Source organism: Panthera uncia (assembly GCF_023721935.1).
Source record: "Panthera uncia isolate 11264 chromosome A1 unlocalized genomic scaffold, Puncia_PCG_1.0 HiC_scaffold_16, whole genome shotgun sequence".
Lineage (NCBI taxonomy): Eukaryota > Metazoa > Chordata > Mammalia > Carnivora > Felidae > Panthera > Panthera uncia.
The window spans coordinates 17906796-17929132 of NW_026057576.1; the positions used below are offsets into that span (position 1 = coordinate 17906796).

At 40.4% G+C, this 22337-nt stretch overlaps 1 protein-coding gene across 1 annotated transcript in view; it reads right to left on the bottom strand.

Annotated features, from left to right (window-relative positions):
- The window catches only part of FOXO1 (forkhead box O1), a 97322-nt gene that overhangs the window by 68127 nt on the left and 6858 nt on the right, over nucleotides 1-22337 (bottom strand). The window lies entirely within an intron of this gene.

Sequence of the window (22337 nt, forward strand, 5' to 3'; positions counted from 1 at the left end):
ACCCACCAGAGGCCCTCCTTTCACATATTGGGCTGTGGGCTATAGCTAAAGCCTGGGAAGAGACCACAGACTCTGTTCTGTAAGAGGAAGCTACAGACGATAGGATTCAGGGCGATTCAGTGAGTGCTGGTGCAGTGAGCATACATCATTCTGAAACCAGAGGACCTAGAAGGCAGATAGGAACTGGTGATCAGGAAGGCTCCAGAAACACGTAGCGGGTTTATGCTTTTCTCATGCTCAGCACTCAGGCTGTCAGTATGTAGTGTGAGAACAGCCTTTAGTTAGGTCACGTTTAGTATGTTTAACTTACTAAATAGTGCTTACCACTTAAAAATAAAATTGATAAGGAGCCCCTGAGTGCCTCAGTTGGTTGAGCCTCTGACTCTCCGTTTCGGCTCAGATCATGATCTCATGTTTGTGAGTTTGAGCCCCACATCGGGCTTGTGCAGAGCCTGCTTGGGATTCTCTCTTTCTCTCTCTCTCTCCCTCCCCTGCTCACACTCTTTCTCTCTCTCTCAAAATAAATAAACTTTAATTAAAAAAAAAAAAGTGATAGGGGTGCCTGGGTGACTCAGTTGGTTAAGTGTCCAACTCTTGATTTCGACTCAGGTCATGATCTCCTGTTTCTTAAGCACTGCTTGTGCTCTCTGTCTCAAAATAAATAAATTTTTTTTTTTAAACTGATAACATTGGGGTTCCTGGGTGGCTCAGTGGGTTGAACATCGGACTACAGCTCAGGTCGTGATCTCACAGTTCATGAGTTCGAGCCCCATATCGGACTCACTGCTGTCAGTATGGAGCCCACTTTGGATCCTCTGTCCCTTTGCCCTCTGCCTCTCCCCGGCTTGTGCTCTCTCTAGAAAATAAACATTAAAAAAAAATTTGTTTTAAAAACTGGTAATACCTTCTACCTTTCTACCTCCAAAAATTAAGAGAAGGAGGTTTTAAAACATAATTAGGTGAACCGGGAACCCCAGACCTCCCAAAATGCTAGGCATTTTGTTCTAGGAATTGAAGTACTATTAATTTAACAGCAAGGGGAACTGAAACCCTGAGATTCTCTGATTATACAGAAAATCTGCATGTAGTTTATACACACCCAAGGCAAGGGGAATCCTTCAAAACAGTCTGGGCTGTTTTGTTTTTGTTCCTACTAAAGAGCAAAACTTAGTTGACAATACTAGAAAAACCAGGAAAAGGCTTGTCATCTAATGATTGGTCTGGTAAACAAGAAAAGGGCCTAAAACAATCTTATTTTTCCTTGAGGTACTGTGAAGGCTACATGCTTTGGCAACACCACTCTGTCATTTTATGTGTTTAAATCTTTCAAATTTCTTAAATGGGAGGGAAACTGCCTTGAGATACCACACTAAGCTCCCCTCCCGGCACAAAGCATTCAGCTAGAGTGTGGTTCAGAAGAGAACAAAAGGGACAATGCCGCCACACAGGTGTGACTTCCGATTCCCAAAGAGGCTCGCTGAGGGGGACTTCTCCGCCTGACATAAATTACGCTGTGGAGATAGATCAGTGAGAAAGAATGAAGCCATTATGATGAATAAGGAAAAATGAAGAGGATGCGAATTAATTAACTGCCCGAGTCTTTGCTCCAGAGTTCCCACTCCTCTGGGGCCAAGAGAGGGCGGCTCAGAGTCCACGGAGGAGGCGGGGGAGGCAGCACCGGGGTGAAGGGCTCCCTGCCACAGGCTTTTAAGCGCCAACCTCGCAGCGTAACCGAAGCAGACGGAACCACCGGAGGACACGCTGAGAGCCACCAGTCCACAAAACATGAATATGGCTTCACTCAAAAGGTCAAACACCTAAATGTAAGAACTAATGCCATTCAACTCGTAGAAGAAAACACAAGTAGGGATCCTTGCGACCTTGGAATAGGCGATAGTTTCTTAGACACAACACCAAGCGTATAAGCAACAAAAGAAAAAAAAAACATAAATTGGATCCCATCAAAAACTTCTTAAAACTCGTAATTCAAAGAACACCACTATCCCCTCTATGATCCCCGTTCGTGGCAGCATTATTCACAGTAGCAAAAACTGGGAGCAACCCAAGTGTCCCTTGGCAGATGAATGGAAATGGGGTATATACACGCAAGGGATTATTATTCAGCATTTAAAAAAGCACATTCTATTACATGCTACAGTATGTGCTTGAAGACATTATGTTAAGTGAAATAAGCCAGTCACAAAAGGACAACCGTACGATTCCCCTAGTGAGGGGCACAGAGCAGTCAAATTCAAAGACACAAACTAGAATGGTAGTTGACAGGGGCTAGGAGGTAGGAAGGTTGGGGGTTACATTTAATGTTCAGTTTTGCAAGATGACAAGAATACTGGAGACGGATGGTGGTGATGGCTACACAACAGTGTGACAATACTGAATGCCAAGGAACTATATACGCTTAAAAATGGTTAAGGTGGTAAGTTTACATGTAGTGTACCGCAGTTTTTTTTGGTTTTTTTTTTTTAATTTTTTTTAACGTTTTATTTATTTTTGAGACAGAGAGAGACAGAGCATGAACGGGGGAGGGGCAGAGAGAGAGGGAGACACAGAATCCAAAGCAGGCTCCAGGCTCTGAGCCGTCAGCCCAGAGCCCGACGCGGGGCTCGAACTCACGGACCGCGAGATCGTGACCTGAGCTGAAGTCGGCCGCTTAACCGACTGAGCCACCCAGGCGCCCCATGTGTACTGCAGTTTAAAAAAATAAAAGAAAAAAACACTAAGAAAGTGAAAAGACAATCCACAGAATGGGAGAAATTATTTGCAGATCATATACATGATAAGGGATTTGTATCCAGGTTAAATAAAAAACCTTAAATCTCAAGAACAAAAACATAAATAGGGGCGCCTGGGCGGCTCAGTCGGTTGAGCATCTGACTTCGGCTCAGGTCATGATCTCGCGGTCTGTGAGTTCGAGCCCCACGTCGGGCTCTGTGCTGACAGCTCAGAGCCTGGAGCCTGTTTCAGATTCTGTGTCTCCCTCTCTCTCTGCCCCTCCCCAGCTCATGCTCTGTGTCTCACTCGGTCAAAAATAAATAAACCTTAAAAAACTAAAAAAAATAAAATAAAATAAACATAAATAACAATTTATTTAAGATTTTATTTTTAAGTAATCTCCACACCTAACATAGGGCTTGAACCCACAACCCTGAGATGGAGTCACACACTCCACTGACTGAGCCACCCAGGGCCCCAAATAACACAATTTTAAAATGGGTAAAGGAGGGGTGCCCGGATGACTCAGTTGGTAGAGCACGCGACTCTTGATCTAGAGATTACGAGTTCAAGCCCATGTTGAGGTTGAGCACAGAGCCTACGTTAAAAAAAAAAAAAAAAAAAAAAAAATGGGTAAAGGATCTGAATAGACATTTCTCCAAACAAGATATACAAATGGGCAATAAGCACATGAAAAGATGCTTAACAACATTCACCATCAGAAAAATGGAAAACAAAACCACAATGAGATACCACTTCATATCCACTAGGATGGCTAGAAACACAGTAACAAGTATCGAGGATATAGAGGAATTAGAATCCTCATACCCTCTTTGTAGGAATGTAAAATGGTACAGCCATTTTGGAAAAGTTTTGCGGTGCCTTGAGGTACTTGGGTGGCTCAGTAGGTCAAGCGTCTGGCTCCTGACTTCAGCTCAGGTCATGATCCCAGGGGTTATGGGATGGAACCCGCATCAGGCTCCACCCTGAGTGTGGAGCCTGCTTAAGATTCTCGCTTTCCCTCTGCCCCTCTCCCCAGCTCACGCATGCTCTCGCTCTCTCAAAAAAAAAAAAAAAAAAGTTTGGCAGTGCCTCAAAAGATTAAAAAAGGATTACCAAATGACCCTGCAATCTGACTCCTAGGTATATATCCAAGCCCAGAGAAATGAAAATATGTGTCCACACACAAAAAAAACTGTACATGACCACAGAACATTATTCATAATCATCAAAAATTGCAAACAACCCAAAGGTCCATCAACTGATAAATAAAAAGCAGCATATCCCTACAACAGAATCCTATCTGGCCGTAAAAAGGAATAAGGTACTAGCACGTGCTACAACATGGATGAACCTTGAAAATGTTATGTCAAGTGAAAGCCAGTCACAAAAGGTTGCATATTATATGATTCTATTTATATGAAATGTCCAGAATAACAAAGTCCGTAAAGACACAAAGCAGATAGTTAGTGGCTTAGGGCTGAAGGTAGGAGGCAAGTAACTGGCAATGGTTATAGTTTGTTTTTTTTTTTTTTTGGGGGGGGGGTGATGAAAATGTTCTAAAATTAATTATAGTGATGGTTACACAATTCTGTGGATATAATAAAAATCATTGAATTGTACTCTTTAAATGGGTTAACTGTACGCTATGTGGATTATAACTCAATAAAGCTATTATGAAAAAATATGAATGTGGATGTCCATCCATTCCATACCTAAAAGAAAATCAAGTCAGAGTAACTCTCGAGTGGAAAAGGAAAGAATTCACAAGGCTCCTTACAATCAGGTAACAATCGCCCGGGTATATATACATCAGTGGAAATGCCTACTGTATGTATTATGCCAAGCACCTAGGGTCATAAAAATAAAGTTGCAAAAGTACTGTACCAAGTAAAACACTCACTGTATTAAGATTGGAGACTTAATTAGGAAAAGTTTCCTTTACAATCTAGGATTTGACAATAGCTCTTCAACATCAAACTATTTGCCCACATGAGAGATAGGTATGGGACAGGATAACAAGGCTGGATGTACCAGCTATATGATTTGACAGCAAAATGTAGAAAAGCTCCACTTTTCTAATAAAACTACCCAGGACAAAGTCCCCTCAGAGTTTTCCCAATGACATCACAAAGCCTTGGTCCACGTTGGGAGTAATCTGCAGGAGAAGACTCCACAATTTAACTAGTTCGTGTTTATACAACCACATATGTGCACATATAATTGTCTTGTCACATAGGTAATAACAAATCTCACTTAGACATTAATAAATGAGCAGTCTGACATTCAATAAACTGAACATAAACCTAAGAAGCTGCAAAGAAAATGTACATTCTAGTATTACTAAGAAAAGTGGCTTTGGTCTTAATTTCTAGAATAGAAGAAACCTCTACAAATTCATAGTGAATTTAGCACCATTCACTAAAATCTAAGCCTCTAAACCTAACTCACAACATTCATGAACCATAACCAATTAAGTATATAAATCATCTACCTTATGGGTCACCTGGTGTTGTTCTATCTGCCTGAAATGAAGTGTTAGACATCAGAAATGCTTACAAGAGCCTTCAATCAAGAAACCATAAAGCCTAATGCCATGTTAACTAACAACAACAACAAAAAAAAAAAGTTTAGGAAAAGAGTGGTTCGCATTTCACTGTTTCCACAATTCCTCCTAGGAAGAAAGGAGTAAATTAAAGATGATAAAACTTTTCTGTAGGCTACCAAGTATCTGCAGCTCTGGAGAACCATTACACTATAAGCTCCTTCTAATATTTACAAAAAATTCAATTAAGTTTCTAATAAAAGTTGCTTTAATACAAAAGGGCAACATTTAAAGACTTAATTTATAGTTTAATTCTGCAACCCATGGGAACAAGGAAAACGTATTTTTATACACCACCGAGGCCATTTAAAAAGAAAAAAGAAATCACCACAATCCAGTTTTCTACTCAGCTTCATAATCTGCTCATCAAACACTACTGACATTTCTGTAATCAGGTTTATTATAATCCTTGAACAAATACCCTGTTAAAACTGTCATGAAAATATTTTTATGACAATCTGACAGAGTATTTGTAAACCAAGGACAATTTAGAAGATGTAATGTCTGGGTAACCGCTTTAACTCTATTTCTCTCACTGCCCTCCACAATTGGGCAGGGCCGGGCGCCTCCTCCAGGAAGGGCCTCTGGCCATCAGCCACACCCTCTGATGAGGACGATGGCTGCCAATCTTTCACCCTCCACTGGGGGTTTACCTTACCCACTCTCAGGGGTGTGAGTGGTCCTGGCCACCGGGATGTCCCAACTACTGCCCCCTCCCAAGGACCCACCCAGTATATGCATCTCAGGACCAAAGTAGCACATGTCTGTGCAAAATGTCAGTTAAACATCAGAGGGGTGGAGGCACCTGGCTATTCAGTTGGAAGACTCTTGTTAACCTTGGGGTGTGAGTTTGAGCCCCACATTGGGTATAGAGATTACTCAAATAAAACAAAAACAAAAACAAAAACAAAAACATCGGGTGGGTCAGTTAAACCCATTTACAACTGCCACAAGCTATACAATCTTGGGCAAGTTCTTCTAACTGTCTGAGTCTCCTGGTGATAGTACTCACTTGGAACGGTTGCCATGAGAACAAAAGAACATCTCTACAACAATCCTAGCACTGTATCTGGCACCAAGTAGAAGCTGAATAAACAACACATCTCTTAAACAATCAGAAACAACGGCATTTCTTGAGTCCAGAAAATGTACCAGGCACTATTCTTCAAGCACTTCAAATGAATTAACTAGTTCTCCCAACAACCCTCTATCATTATTATCCCAGCTTATAGATGAGGAAACTGAGGCATACAGATTGAGAACTTCACAAGTGGAGAAAGACTGGATTCAAAAATCAGACAGACAGCAGCTTGCCTTGTAGCTGTGGTCTTATGCAATGGCGGCTGATGCCAGTATAAACGCTTACAACAGGTCCACGCGGGGATTTTACCCTTGACTTGAGTCTTCCCATCTGTCAAATTTTACCCAACTCAAAAAATGTCAATCTCCTTCCTATTTTCGGCCTTCCATGAACTGTTCTATGCTGAAGTAATGATAATAGCAACCGTTTATAAAACTTCCTCCATGCCAAATACTGCACTGAACAGTCCGTATTTTAAGGAATTCTCACAACTTCTAAGAGAATCGCTAGTCGCATTTTTCAGATGAGAAAACTACAACACAGTGAGGTGGGTTGCTCAAGTGACAAAGCTGTTAAGTACAAAAGGCAGGATTTGACCCAGGCAGTGTGACCGGCAAAACCCAAGCTCTTGGCCCCTCAGGTATACTGACTTCTCAGCAACTATTAACTTTATGAGAATAACTTAAATCTGTGGTTTAGATAACCAATACTACAGAATTTCAGAAATATTTTGTTTCTCTATCAATCAATTACAGGCAAGTCTAAAATTCTGAAGCACTTTAGACTCATTTCCAAGTTACAATACACGTTTTTACCACCAGTCCACCTACTTCATTAATAGCGGTATGTCTGCCTACTTTAACTGTATTTTTTGCTTTTTAATTCTTGAAACTTGTTCTTCTACCAGCACAGTTCGGTGGCAGAAAGGACTGGGATTCTCTCTTCCTTTCTAAATTTAAGAAATCGTATGGATTAGGTTAGGTTAATACAATAACAACAGTGAACCTGGTAATTTAAGGACCTAATAATTTAAACGGCTGCTCTAGAAAACCATGTGAAGCCAGATGAGAACCTCTGATGATGACATCATCATCATCATATAACTTACAGAGGAATATTAAAGTAATATGAGGAACTCATCACATGAAAGAATAAAAATAGTTTTCATATCCTCACCAAGAAAAATGTAATGTGGGGCGCCTGGATAGCTCTGTTAGTTAAGAGTCCAACTCTTGATTTAAGCTCAGGTCATGATCTCACAATTCATGGGTTCGAGTCCCGCATTGGGCTCTTTGCTGGCACTGTGGAGCCCACTTGGGATTCCTTCCTGCCCCCCCGACCCTCCCCCACTCATGCTGTCTCTGTCTCTCTCAAAATAAATAAACTTTAAAAATTTTTTTTAAAAAACTAAACAAACAAACATTAAAATAAAGAGAAAATGTAATGTGTTATTTTCCAAATGTCTGTTTTCATGCCCCCTTATGTGTGAGGAACTATACTCAGGTGTTTCCCAGGACCAGGAAAGAGAAGGGAAGAATTCTGCCCCAAAGAGCTCTCGCAGTCAGATGATACACAGGAAGCAAGAGACAAATACAGAAATTCCATGAGAAAGCACACCTGTTATGAGGAATCCAAGGAAAGAGAGAGATCCCATTCAACTGGAGGAAATCAAAAAAAGCTTCATAAAGGAGGTGGCAAAAGAGGTCACGTGGGAGGAGGAAGGAAGCACAGTGTGAGCAATGCCCATTCCGTGAAGGCGTTGAGGACTGGGCCTGGGATGAGCGCTTTGCTAATATACATCTGGGGGACCTAAGATCTCAGAGGACAGCAAGTGTCCTGAGAAAACTCTTGCCCTCTTAGAGACAATGATGAGAAAAATTGAGGCAAACTCTATATTCATGCCAGTCTAAGTTTTGCAGTCACTTAGTAATCAACAAATAAGGGGATTTTAGTCCAAGAGAAATATATAAGGTAATTTTGCACAGAGCAGGGTTTCTCAGCCTCAGCAGTACTGGCATTTGAGGCCAGATCATTCTGCTGGGGGCTGTCCTTAGCACTGCTGAATGTTCAGCAGCAACCCTGGCCTTTCTCCTCTGTAGGCCAGTAGTGACCCCCTCCCACCCCATTCTGACAACCAAAAGTGTTTCCCCAATTGCCAAATGTGCCTGGGGCAGGGGGGCAAAATCCTCCCCAGTTGAGAACCACTGGCCTAGACTTTTGTATAAGAATGTAGAAATACTTACAATTTTTTTCCTTTCTGCCTTCTACCTGAAAAATCTCTGCAAATAAAATGGATGGAGGACACGGGAGACAGCACCCTCTGTCTTATGCAGCAACCCCAATCTCTTGGCCCTCACAGCCATCCCAGGAAGTATTCTTCTCATTTTAGAGATGAAGAAACCTATACCTAGGTATTAACTTGTCCAAAGTTCTAAGTTCAACAAGATTGAATAAATCTGGTGACAAGACTCAAGGTTCTAAACATTACTTATTGACCCAAAGGAGCCCTTTAACTTAAACACATATCACTTTAATAAAAAAAATATTAATCATCTTCTACATAATCTCATGCTAAATTGGCACAAATCCTGTCCACCTATTATGAACTATTTGTTCAGGAAAATCTAAAATGCCACCACTTCATACAAGGAACATACAAAAGCAGTTCAAAGAAAGAATCGCTGTAGGCTGACATGATTTCTCAAGGGCTATATAGGAACGAACACTCTTTGAAAGCAGGATCCAAAAACAAGTAAGTAGCACCTGACTCTGAAGCCCAGACTATCACTGCCTCTGAACCACGCTACTCTCTCCATGCATCTTGCAAAACAAAACCAAAAGACTTTCTCTAAACAAGGGAAATCCCAGGAGTTATACAGGCCAACTGATGATCTAGCAAGAAGGGCAGGTTTGGCATTCTGCAACTCCTACAATGCCAGGAGGATGTTCTGGAGCAAGCACAAGGCCTTCCTTGGCCTTAGTTTCCTACCCATGCAATGGAGATACAGCCAAATGGTAAGAAGACTAACCAGCACTTAGCAAAGTTTGGATGACAGCTTAATTAAGAACTTTACCTCATCCTTGCCCCTTAAATGAGGACACAATAATCTTTCTGAAGCTTAAGCTCACACCAAGAGCAGTCTTTTTTTTTTTTTTTTTTTTTGTCCAAATGGGTATTTGTTCTATTTGTCAACCAAAGAGCATCAGCAAGCCAAGTCTATCTCCCTGTGAAAGGAAGTACTTTTCTTCCTAAGCAGTGTGTGGAGGGAGTTACAGAGCCCATAGTACGAGAGACTAGATGGAGTCCACTCATCCACATACTGAGAACACGGGGCAACTCCTTTTGGCCATACCGTAAGCCATGTCTAGGTCACTTGGTCAGCCCCTCCCGACCACTCATTAATCATCACTACAAATGCACTCCCTCCTCTCCTCAGAGGTACAGAAAATCCACTAGCCCAAAGGTTTTCTATATCAACGTACTTTGTCATCTTTAAGAATCTAGTTAACTAGTTGGATGGGCCGACAGAATTTGTCTTGGGACTGCCAGTATGTGCATTAACCGTTTAGATTCTGTTAATTAACTTATCATTTATCCATTAATTTTATTCTGCCTTTGTATTTCCAACTTTAAATTGAAGTCCTAGTTTTTTCCTCCAAGATTCCAAAGGTAATCATGCTCTCTGATGTAGTACAGTGAAGTGGTTAAGAACCTGAGATCTGCAATAATAACCCACTGACCTCTTGGTTCCACCACTTATTATGTGACATTGGGCAAATTAACTTTGTGCCTCAGCTTCCTAATCTAAGGACTGGGGATAGAGGAGCACCTGGTTGGCTCAACCCAAGGAGCATGCAACTCGATCATGGCTACGAGTTCGAGCCCATGCTAGGTATAGTGATTGCCTCGATGAATAAATAAAAACTTTAAAAAATAATAATTAAAAAATGGAGATAGCAACAATACCTACCTGGTATGTTTATGTAATTAAGTAATAAACATAAAGTCTAATTCCAGCCCTCTTCTCCTCCCTATAATAGTGTAACTAATCAGGGGCGCCTGGGTAGCTCAGTCGGGTAAGTGTCCGACTTTGGCTCAGGTCATGATCTTGCAGTGCGTGGGTTTGAGCCCCACATCGGGCTCTGTGCTGATAGCTCAAGAGTCTGGAGCCTGCTTCAGATTCTGTATCCCTCTCTCTCTGCCCCTCCCCTGCTCGTACTCTCTCTCTCAAACATAAACAAACATTTAAAAAATTAAAAAAAAAAACAGTATAACTAATCAACACTTGCTTTAATCCAATATTCTCTCTCAAATAGGAATGGAAAACCACAAAGTTCATTTTCATTTCAAAAACTTTAAATGCTTCTAATGTGTTTGTTGCTTAAAATGTGAAAAGTCTGGGGCGCCTGGGTGGCTTGGTCGGTTAAGCGTCCGACTTCGGCTCAGGTCATGATCTCATGGTCCGTGAGTTCGAGCCCCGCATCGGGCTCTGTGCTGACAGCTCAGAGCCTGGAGCCTGTTTCAGATTCTGTGTCTCCCTCTCTCTGCCCCTCCCCTGTTCATGCTCTGTCTCTCTCTGTCTCAAAAATAAATAAACGTTAAAAAAAAAAAGAAAAATTAAAAAAAATATATATCTGAGAAAATGTGAAAAGTCAGTCAAAAATAAAGAAAAAATAGGGGCGCCTGGGTGGCTCAGTTGGTTGAGCATCTGGCTTCCGCTCAGGTCACGACCTCATAGTTTGTGAGTTTGAGCCCCGCGTTGGACTCTGTGCTGACAGCTCGGAGCCAGGAGCCTGTTTCAGATTCTGTGTCTCCCTCTCTCTCTGCTCCTCCCCCACTCGTGCTCTGTCTGTCTCTCTCTCTCTCAAAAATAAATATTTAAAAAATTTTTAAAAAATAAAATAAAAAATGAATTACTTATATTTATACAATCCAAATACGACCCACCATTAACATCTGGATATATTTCCTTCCAGATATTTCACATGATCTGAAACTGAAAGATATATCATACAGTCAGATCAGTTTACATACAATTTTATATTCTGCTTTCCCATGTTGCTGGGTATTTTCCCATGCTATCAGAAGCTCTTCCAAAACACAAAACAAGTCTTTCAGAATGTCCCTATCAAACCTGTTACAGCATTATTAGGAAAGATAGGTATTTTGGCTCTCTCTTTGGTTCTGATCTGTGCTTTTTATCTCAAAATATTCTACATAATCCAAGCCCATAAATAAAAATATGAAAGCCCCAGATGCTTAGCTACTTTGAATTTTAAGGCCAAGAATTTTGGCTAATGCTAAAATGTGTGATACCGCATAATTATATAGCTCCTGCTCTGAACACCTCCATTTGGTATCACCAACCCCACTTTACAGATCAAGAAGTTAATAGAGCAGTGATGTGACTTATCTAAATATGAATTATCTGGTTACCAATCTAAAAACAGAATCCAGGGATCCTAATATTTACTGCAAAATCACAAACCTGGGAGAGGCTCACGAAGGCAATATAAAAAGCCAATGTTAGAGGGAATTCTGATGAGAATCAGTTCTCAAACATGCTGGTGATCTAAGAACATCTTCCCAGGGGTGTTAGAAAATATATCTAACCGAAGATCTCCAAGCAAGTTTTGTAGACACTAGCACTGGCTGGCCAATTATCACTGTCCAAAATTACAGGTGGGAAAACCGAGGCAGAAGGAAACTGAAACACACATCCCCAACATTTTGCGATCAAGACAGGACTAGTCTTCCTTTCCCATCTCAGCTCAGCCCAAAGGAAGCCAGGTAAGTAGGCCAAGTTTCCACGTAGACTGACAAGGAGAGCAGGGATTTTACTGCTCTGAACAGGAAGAAAAATGGTAGGAGGTATTGGGGAGATGATGACGAAGGGAGAGAGGGCAATGAGAAAACAGAAAGAGGATGAGTACCCAATCCAATGAGGTTGATGTAAGTTGTGCGTGGGTCCCAAAGCATGTACCAGGTCACACATGCAGGGTTGGCTCAGACACTTCCCAAGCGGTGTACAGGAGCTGGAGAACCCAGCTCCATAAGCCTGGACTGACAGAGTCAAATCTCTGTAACCAACAGATAAAATGTCTATGGAATTATTCACCCAGAACACAGGGATGGCATCTCTGATCATCCTCATCAAGGCACAAAAACCATGCAATCCTGAGATTTTTAACTCCTTTTACTAACGTAGAGACTATGGTAATGTAGAGACATGTCAGAATGTGACGTCAGCCAACACCACCCATCACCAAGTCAATAATTTCCACGTTTAACACAGATGGAGCGGAAAGACTACAAAATCTGCTAAGCCTGATTATGCCTACAGAGTTCGAGATTCGCCACTGAACAGCATGAAGATACACTTTTAGTTCAGTGAAAACAAGTGATGACAACATGCACCTAGAGGGGCGCCTGGCTGGCTTAGTCAAAAGAGCATGCAAGTCTTGATCTGGAGGTGAGGAGTTTAGGCCCCACACTGGGTTACAGAGATTACTTGAAAATAAAAGGCACCTAGAATTAACACTGATATGGCTATAATTACTCATCTTATCCCTTGGTACGGTTCTCTCTTCCCAAAAGTCAAATATAGGTTAACTATACATCACATAATGGGATGGATCTGATGGTGCAGATTCAGTGGAAATTTACGTCTATACATCCAGACTATCTTATGCAGGGAGAAGCTGTTTCCTTCCCCCCTTGTCTATTTACCAGCACAAACTAAGGTTAGTAAAAATATCTTTTAAGACAAACACATACTCACAGGTTTTTTTAGCTTAAAGACGAAAATACACAAAGTTGTTTCCATTTAGCTTACTCCCCTCAGTTACTCTCTTCTCTATGGGTGTTGCTTAATGTGGAACTTGCTCCCGTAAAGCACAATACTACCATCCTCCAGAAACTGCTTAGAATCAGCACAGGCCCCTATGGCCCTACGCTCTTTCACAGCTCTTCTGTGTCAAAGGGTGACACAGCATCCAGAAACTAGGACAGGTTTTCTCAGGCCACCTTTCAAGAAGCACAGTGTCCCTGGACAAGGGCACGACCGACCCGACCCCACTGTGTACTCCACTGGTCACTCCCCATCCATAACAGAAAAACCAGGTTTGGTTTGGGGCGCCTGGGTGGCTCAGTCGGTTAACCATCCAACTTAGGCTCAGGTCACGATCTGGAGGTTCCTGAGTTCCAGCCCACGTCGGGCTCTGTGCTGACAGCTCAGAGCCTGGAGCCTGCTTCAGAGTCTGTGTCTCCCTCTCTCTCTGCCCCTCCCCGCTTGTGCTCTGTCTCTCAAAAATGAATAAATGTTAAAAAAAAAAAAAAATTGTTAAAAAAAAAAAGAAAAACCAGGTTTGGGATTCTGTGTTTTGTCAACACATAGAAATCTAAGTCCTCTGAAAGGTTGATTAAAGAGTTAAAACCGGTTAGCCGGGAAAAGAATACTGGTTAGCTGTAGAAACTGGCTTCGCATACCTGAAGAGGAAACAAACTGAGCCAATTCCAGGTGACTCCCAAAACCAGAACCAGAAGCAAGCCAGGGGGCAGGAGAAGGGGGAATTACAGGCGAACACACGGGGTCAATATAGAAATAAACTTTACAGCAATGTGGGAAGCAACAGATTCTCAAGTATCTCGCAATGGCCAAGCAGAGGCTTCCATATCAGGTGGTAGTTTTAAATTTTGAGATTATACTTAAAAATAGAGTTAAATAAATAAATGATACTCCATGATTCATCATGCCTTCTGGTACACAAAGTTTAATAAACTTGAAGGCCCAAACCCAAACTCAACAACAAGGAAATAAATGGGAATACAAACAGTTTAAGGTAACTTCTACACAATGTGAGACATTAAATCTACTTGTAAATCCCTGTGAATGGGATTGTATCTATTAATAATTTAGAGACCATTGCCAATGGCAGTAGTTAATACAATAGGGTTGTGGTGATAAAGTAAAACTGCACCGGTAACCAGCAATAACCTCTGAAGAAACTTTTCACCTGATTTACATTAATCGGTTGGAGAAATTTATTCAAATTGAATAAACCAGGGGGCTGAAAATGAGAAAGAAACCGAAGAAGAAATGACAAAGTATGGAGGGGGAGTAGGGGATGATCAAAAAGACACTTTTAATATAAGTCATTTAGATCTGTACCCTCAGAAGCTCAGCAGACTATGTGGCATTCTTCACTTAGGGAATAACTGAGAACAGATCAGAGAGACTCCCTCCAAGCCACGTTTTTAACTAATCTACCCCAGCTATCAGCGTCAGATGAGAAATGAGAAAATTAATGAACAAAAAATAAACCTATTAAAATGAGGGGGGTGGTCATTAATAGATGGTGATTTTCTGTTTAAAGCAGTTAAGGCAAAAGCTAACTTTTGTCACTCTCAAAAGGTAAACACTGCAAAACTCTGGCTTCCACATTTCTCTCCACCTCATCAAACTTTTAAGACATTTGAATCTGATGACAATTCACTGGGGATCATTTCTGATGGTGGTTCTGACTCCTGGTGATTCAGTACACAATCACACATTTGTAAACTTAGTAAGAGCAAAACATTCCCTGACTCAGGAGAAGTTCACGTATGTTCTTTTTTGCAGCTTTCTGTGCTGTCAATGGCATACTTAGGACATAAAAGCATCACAAAAAGTCACATTTTCTTTCTACCATGTGTACTTAAATGCAAGAGTTCAAAGACCCTAACATGTCAAACAATTCAAAAATTAGACCCAGATCACAGAAAATAAAACTAAGTATCATTATAGTATTTTCTTAATATTCTGCACTAGCTAAATTATTTTGTAGGCTCAGGCTCCTACAGAAACATGCCAGTGTTGAACCACACCCAACAGAGATAATTAATACCCTCTTTGTGTGTTCCAATTTTATTTTATTTTTTTCCTGTCTTCCTCTACCTCTGGTTGAAAGAGCCAAAATGTGTACTCCCTACACTATCACAGGAAACAAAGCAAGGGAATTCTATCCAAATTGAAGGATGTCAAATTCCCAGGCATGGCCAGGCAGGATGTCAAGGGTCATGCCCCATATTTGGCCAAAGAAAAATACTATTAATATATTTATAGCCAGAAAGAGTAACTATAAATCCAAAAGCTATGACCTGATGAAAGTCGGAAAAGGCATTAAATTCAAAAGTTTTTATGCCCACACAGGAAGGCTGTCCTGATGACATTTCAGTTCATCTGCAAAACTGGTGTGGTCTAACAAGTCGATGCTCTTATGACTCTTACCTGTGGGCCCCGTGCGGGTCTGCAGCAAAGTGGCCGCCAACTTGTTTCAGGCCAGAGTAACACAACAGCAGCCCCAGGGAGCAGGGAGACCTCACCAGGAGAGATGAGATTTTGTGCAAAAGGCAAGTCCCGGACTGAAAAGTTTGCTTGATAAAATTCAATGTCATTTTGTTTTAAGTGAGTCCCTGAAACAGTCTAGGCAAGCCTCCTCAGAAACATGCTTAACAGGGCATGTGACTAAAGGGAGGGCTCGCCATTTCAAATCCCAGGGGTATATTCACAGTTAAGGATCACAAAGAATTTAGACAGGAAAGGAATCCCTCTGATGCATTACTTTAGAATCTGAGATGTTTAGTTTTCATTTTATGCTTGGACTTCTTTACTTCTTCCTCCCAGTCCTCTTTAAAAGTTATTTGAAACACAAATGGGGGTGGAAAGTGTGAATGAGGCTTAATTGGAAGCCCTGAGCTGTCAATCCCAGTAGAATGATCTCAGCTCTTGACTTCCGTGATTGAATGTGTTTTCCTTTTTCTCTTCTTGCCTTTTATATAAACACAGGCGGAAGTCATGGTTAGTCTAAGAACCATGGCCATCAACAGTCTGTCTTTGATTAAAAGGTCTACATAATTTCATCACAAAAGAAATTAAGCAGGGCCTTTCTATGAATACATTCAGCACTTGATATAACCCAAAATCATTTACGCTGTTCGACAGGATCACATGGTGTAAGTCATTATTTTAATTTTTTTTTTCTTAGAAATAGAATTTATAAGGCATGCAATGGAATGGTAATGAATTCTGAAATTGACTTTCAAACATGCAACCTCCCATAGTTTGTGGAGCAGAAATGATCAGCATAAATGTGAGCTACGCATGTATCAATATAATATTCTCTACATTTTATTCTGTCTCTCCCCCATATTCTCCATCTTTAGCTCAAAATAAAGCAAAAATAAAGCAATCACACTAAGGAATGAAATGGTACAAACTTTAATATCCAAACTACTTATTAAATGAAACTCAACTGAGTTATTGAGACTCAATAACCTGGAAAGATGACTCAAGAGTATTTACTTCTGGGGGCACCTGGTCTTAGTTTTCACTCAGGTCATGATCTCACGGGTTCATGGGTTTGAGCCCCGCATCGGCCTCCTCGCACTGACAGTGCAGAGTCTGCTTGGGATTCTCTCTCTCCCCCTCTCTCTCTGCCCCTCATGCACACGCTCTCCTTCAGAATAAATAAACTTAAAAAAAATTTTTTTACAAAGAATATTTACTTCTGAGTTAGACACCACACTGAGAAACTCAGCCTATAAACTCTGAAAAGATGGATACAGACAGCGTGGGGACTAGCCTTGAAATACAGGGAACCATCTAGACACCAAAGTGTGGGCACGGTAATTCTTAAAGCTGTGACAACCATGCTTCTAAATTTCTATTTCAGTAACCCCAAATCTTGGTGTTTTGTTTGGTTTTTAGTATGTTCCATGTAACTAGCAAAGATATCAAAATGGCATTTCTAGAAATATAAAGCACCTTACAGAAAACATCCCGGGAATACAGGGATATATTACAGTGCTACTACAAAGCAGAGTGATCACAGCTGGCGAAGTATCCATTATAGAGGCAAAAAAGATGATGCAAATCACATCAAAACACACCTCATTACAGGAATTTTTAACCCTAAAAAATTTCCTTAGCATTAATTTTTTAATTGTCCTAAGTACTTCAGAAGAGAACAAAAAAAGCAATAAAAACCATTTGGTGAGCTCTTCTAAAATGTAAACCCATCAAATACTGTGTTTAAGATCAGTGTTAACAACAGCAACAAAAAAATAATCTGAAAGCCCGTGTCTTAATACAAATACAAAATAAATATAAATCTAGACCCTATATAATTAATTCTATTTCATGAACTCTAAGAGGTTCAAGAAACCAGTTGGGGCACACAGGTAACAGAAGAAAGTATAGGAATCTTTCACATTCAATGTATGCAAATGTAATAATGGGACACTAAAAATAGAAAGTTAAATTCTAAAAGGTTGAAGGAGAGACCAATTCAAGTTGCACAGGTTACATAAAATTCTCTCAGCAGGATGGCCCACAGGAAGCTTTCACATTCATTGCATGTAAATTTCATGACGGCATGCATATCTACCCATCCAGAGAGAAAAGGTTTACATTCAAGTTTAGAGAAATGCAACCAGCTTGGTACCCAGTACACAAACAACCTTAGTGATATTTACAAGTTCGGCAAGTTCCTCTCAGCCTCTCCCCCTCCCCCCTTCAGAGCTGGCCCTGCAGGGTGAGAGAAAGGGAAAGAGGTCTCCAGATGCAGACAGGTGATATAACGCTTGCCTTAAAGTAGGAGGGTTCTCCTACATTCAGTCACAGTATGGTGGGCTGAAACTGACGCTGAACCCTCACTGGTGGGACAAATTGATGATTCTCCAAATTACATATCACAAACTCAAGAAACTACGTCATCTCTGATACAAAATTAGGATGACTGAAGGTACTATCTTGATGCATTTATCCTGATGCAACCTACACTTAAGGTTATATGAGAACAACAGGAAAAAAATTCCTCTTATGTCAAAATAGTACAATAAAATCCACATTTGACTGTCACTACCTCAAGAATCTGCCAAAATAAGAGCCTCTAGCTAAACCATATGCAAACCATTTCCTTTGACCTTGCTTCCAAGCAAACGAACTATCTGAGGTATTTGATATTTACTTGTATAGACCATTCCCAAATATTTATGTGGTTATTTTGTTTTCAAGCTTTGAAGGACATGTAATATTTACAAGCCTAGGAATTATGTAATTCATTATAATTTCACTCTCCAAATTACATTTGAAATCCAAATACATTTCTTTTCAAATACGGAATGTAGAGTAAGCCCTTTTCTTTTCCCAGTTACCCTCACCACCACTGAAAAGATAAAGACCCTCCCATTCTGTATGCAGGGATTTCTCACCTAGACAAGATGGGTCTTCCCTCAAGACACCTGCATGGCAAGCTCCTGGGGTATGGAACTGGTAGAGGAAAAGCACTAATTTTCTAAGTTAAAAAAGGAAAGCTGGGGGCACCTGACTGAGTCAGTCAATATAGTATGTCACTCGTGATCTAGGGTTTGGGAGTCCAAGCCCCACGGTGGGCACAGAGTCTACTAAAAGCAAAAGGAAAACTACTATGGGGGCTGGGGAGGAACTGAGGAGGCAAAGTTAAATGCCTCTGGGCCTCAAATAACTATTTGAGAGATACCGAAAAAGATCTTTATCTTCCCACATAATCCAAGCTGGTTCTCATCTTCCTCCTTCCTCCATTAGACCTTCTCTCTTGGCTAGAACCCAAACAAGACTCAGAGGGTTAATCATGCTCTTCGAGACTTTCCTACTGCAGTTATAAAATAAATGCAGCCACGGAGGTCCCCTCCCCTCCCTTCCTGATGTCAGGTTTGCTTAGCTCCTTTCAAACTGTTAGCTCAGCAAACCAGTAACAGGAGGCCTCTCACCAGCCACGCGAAAGCAGTTCTAGAACAACTTCAGGATCAGGGTTGTAAAGAGAAAAACATTTTTTTCCAACTCTGCTGCATATCGAATCTCTAATATAAGACATTCACAAAACCATGACCCATTTTCCAGATCTGCGAGGAATGGCGATTGAGAAAAATCTATTTATCCAAGAAATGTGTTTAATCACACAAAAAGAAAACGGGCCACACTCTCTTCCCACCCTCTTTCACATAACAGCACTGCTTTACTCAGGGGAGTTAAGCAGCAGCTCCACACCCTTCAAGGTCACAGGATTTAGCATGAGGGTCACTTCTGTAACTTAAGACCAATATCATCTAAGGCGAAAAGTTAAGGCAGAGTAAGATTTTGTTAGGTCTCAAGGATCCACATTAGAGATGTTGGAACCAGGTCACACTCAAAAAGGTGGCAGTCTTGAGACTTCGTGTCTTTGCCCAGCAGCAGTGTGTAAGAGGAGCGTGGGTTGTCAGAGGTAACAGCACATCCCAGGTCACAGGTGCTGCGGTGCAGACCAATGCAGCACAGGCTTTAGAGGTGTCTCTTCTAAGACAGATGTGCCACCCACCAGCCCTAAGAACTGAAGAACCCATGTGACGTTGTGTCCACAGGGGACAGGCTACCTTAGAAAAAATGACCGGTCCTCCCACAGATCTACAAATTGACTCTGCCTCTCCTCCCAGGAGAGAAGCCTAGGAATAAGCCTACACTTCTCCCCTTCAAAATCAGAACTAAGATAAGACATAAGTTATCGGATGAAGATGTTTTACATATCTCTCAAAGATGAGTGGCAATTCTGAACCTCACTGGATCCACAAACATTAACAGTGGGAAAAAATCAGACTGGCCAATTACATACTGTTTCCTAGTGCTTCTGATCACTAGCAATCACACAAGCATGATATCCTGGTGTGCTGTGAAAGCTACTTTGTCCATGTGTTAGGTAACTTACAAATTTAATAATTCCTCCAAGTGAGCTCTTTCTTCATCTGTTTTTGTTTCCCTGTCCCCGGCTCCCCAAAGTAAGACACCTTCTAAATGATACTGTCTGCTACCACAAATATGTACATACTAGCAAAATAGCTTTCTACATTTCTCCAACACTTGTTATTTCTAACATGGCCAATAAGCTTAAAGATCTGTATCTGTGCCTTTTTGCTATGCCACAGTACAGTTTCTATTACATAAATCTTTTGGTTCTCCATGAGCTAGCCAGGCTCACTCACAAGTATTTGGAATGCATTCAGTTATATATCGGCCTGACATCAGTTTTGGGTTTAGCCTATCCAGATTTAACTTCCTCTGGATCCACTGAACAATCTCATTATAACATTCATTCCTATACAAGGTTAGTGAGTAAAGACAAACTACAATGAGAAAGCTATCGAGGATTTCTAGGATTTAGCTAATGCAATATTAGAACTGACATTTAAATCTGAAAGCATCTTTTTAAGCCAATATAAATTTTCTTCATGATTGCCCTAAGTATATTTTTGAGATTGCTGACTCCAACTTTAGAATTTCTCTTTTTTCAGGGAAACCTAATGCACTTTTGGTGCAAATGTAAACTGGTGCAGCCATTATGGAAAATGGTATAAAGGTTCTTCAAAATATTTCAAATAATGATCTAAAAAAAAAAAAAGAAATTTCTGTTTTTTCAAAAACACAAGAATTATGCTCAACAATGACCCATCTTTATTTAAATCACTCTGCTCCCAGGACAGGACAGTATGAAGGTTAGGTTTTGTTGTTTATTTGTCTTTTTAAGTAAACTCTACCCCCAAGGTGAGGCTCAAATTCACCAGAATTCACCACCCAGAGATCAGAGATCAAGAGTTGCATGCTCCATCCACGGCCCATCCTGGCGCCCCTGAAGGTTAGTTTTAAGGAACAGACCAAGCAAAAAGCTAAATATTTTGGAAATACCTACTCTTCATGTTAAGTCAATTATGTAATATGTGCCATGTTCCATTATCAAATTCTGCATGTAAATTTTAAACCCAATGCAGTACACTGGCTTTACTTGCATTCCATGGGTTTCTATATTCACAGGAACATTTCTACAAAATTGAATTTTTAAAACTAAAAATGTGACCCTATTTTCATAACTTCTTATATTATAAAAACATATAATTTCATAGAAAAATGTGTTCTAATAAATATAAAGTTCAATTTCCATCTGACGATATTCTACCCTATACTTTTTAAACTTCCTGTGTGTCATATAGCCATTACTCAGAGAAGCTGATGCTTCCCTTATTTTCACGCCTTTATAAATGCCAGTTCATCATTTTGAAAATCAATATATATATAGAAAAGTGGATATGCCAATGGATAGTTACTTGATAAAACCAAGTATAATAAAATGATAGTAAGTAGAAACTAGATGGCAGGTATACAGATGTTCAATGTAGAATTCTTTCAACTTTGCTGAACATTTGAAAATTTTATAATGAAATCTTGGGAGACTAACATCCCATTTGCAAGGTCCACCTCAATAGCCAACACAGAACTCCATTTTTCTCAAAGACACTGAACCCTCTCTACTGTGGACTAACTACACTGATTTATGTGCCATACCTAACCTGCCTACAGGATCACATTCGAATCATTTTTCTATCGTTCAGATGCATCTAATACGACATCTTGTATACAATAATTATTCAACAAATAGAAAAAATTAATAAAAATACCGTAACCATCTGTGGAAAATGATCATTGTTCTTTAGTAATACTAATAAAAACATTATCACATTTTGAACACACAGAAAGCTGAAATATAAAAGACCCATGGGTCAAGAAAAAATTTCTTCCCAACCACATATTTACTATATAATGGACATGATATAACATGCAGACATTAAAGTCAAATTACAATATACAGCAACATGAATTAAGAAATCACCAGACATTCACTAAGAGAAGGCAAAAATGCCTTCAGGCAGGAACCAAGACTGGAAGTTGGTGGAAAGGACATGAGCTTTGCAGACTAAGCAAAATTTTCAGAACTTGCAGTAGAGGCACAAGATGATCCAAGTGCTGGGGACAGGATGGTCTGGACCTGAAATAAGAGGCCTAACCTAGGGGAATGAGTGGAGGTCGTGAAAAGAATGTC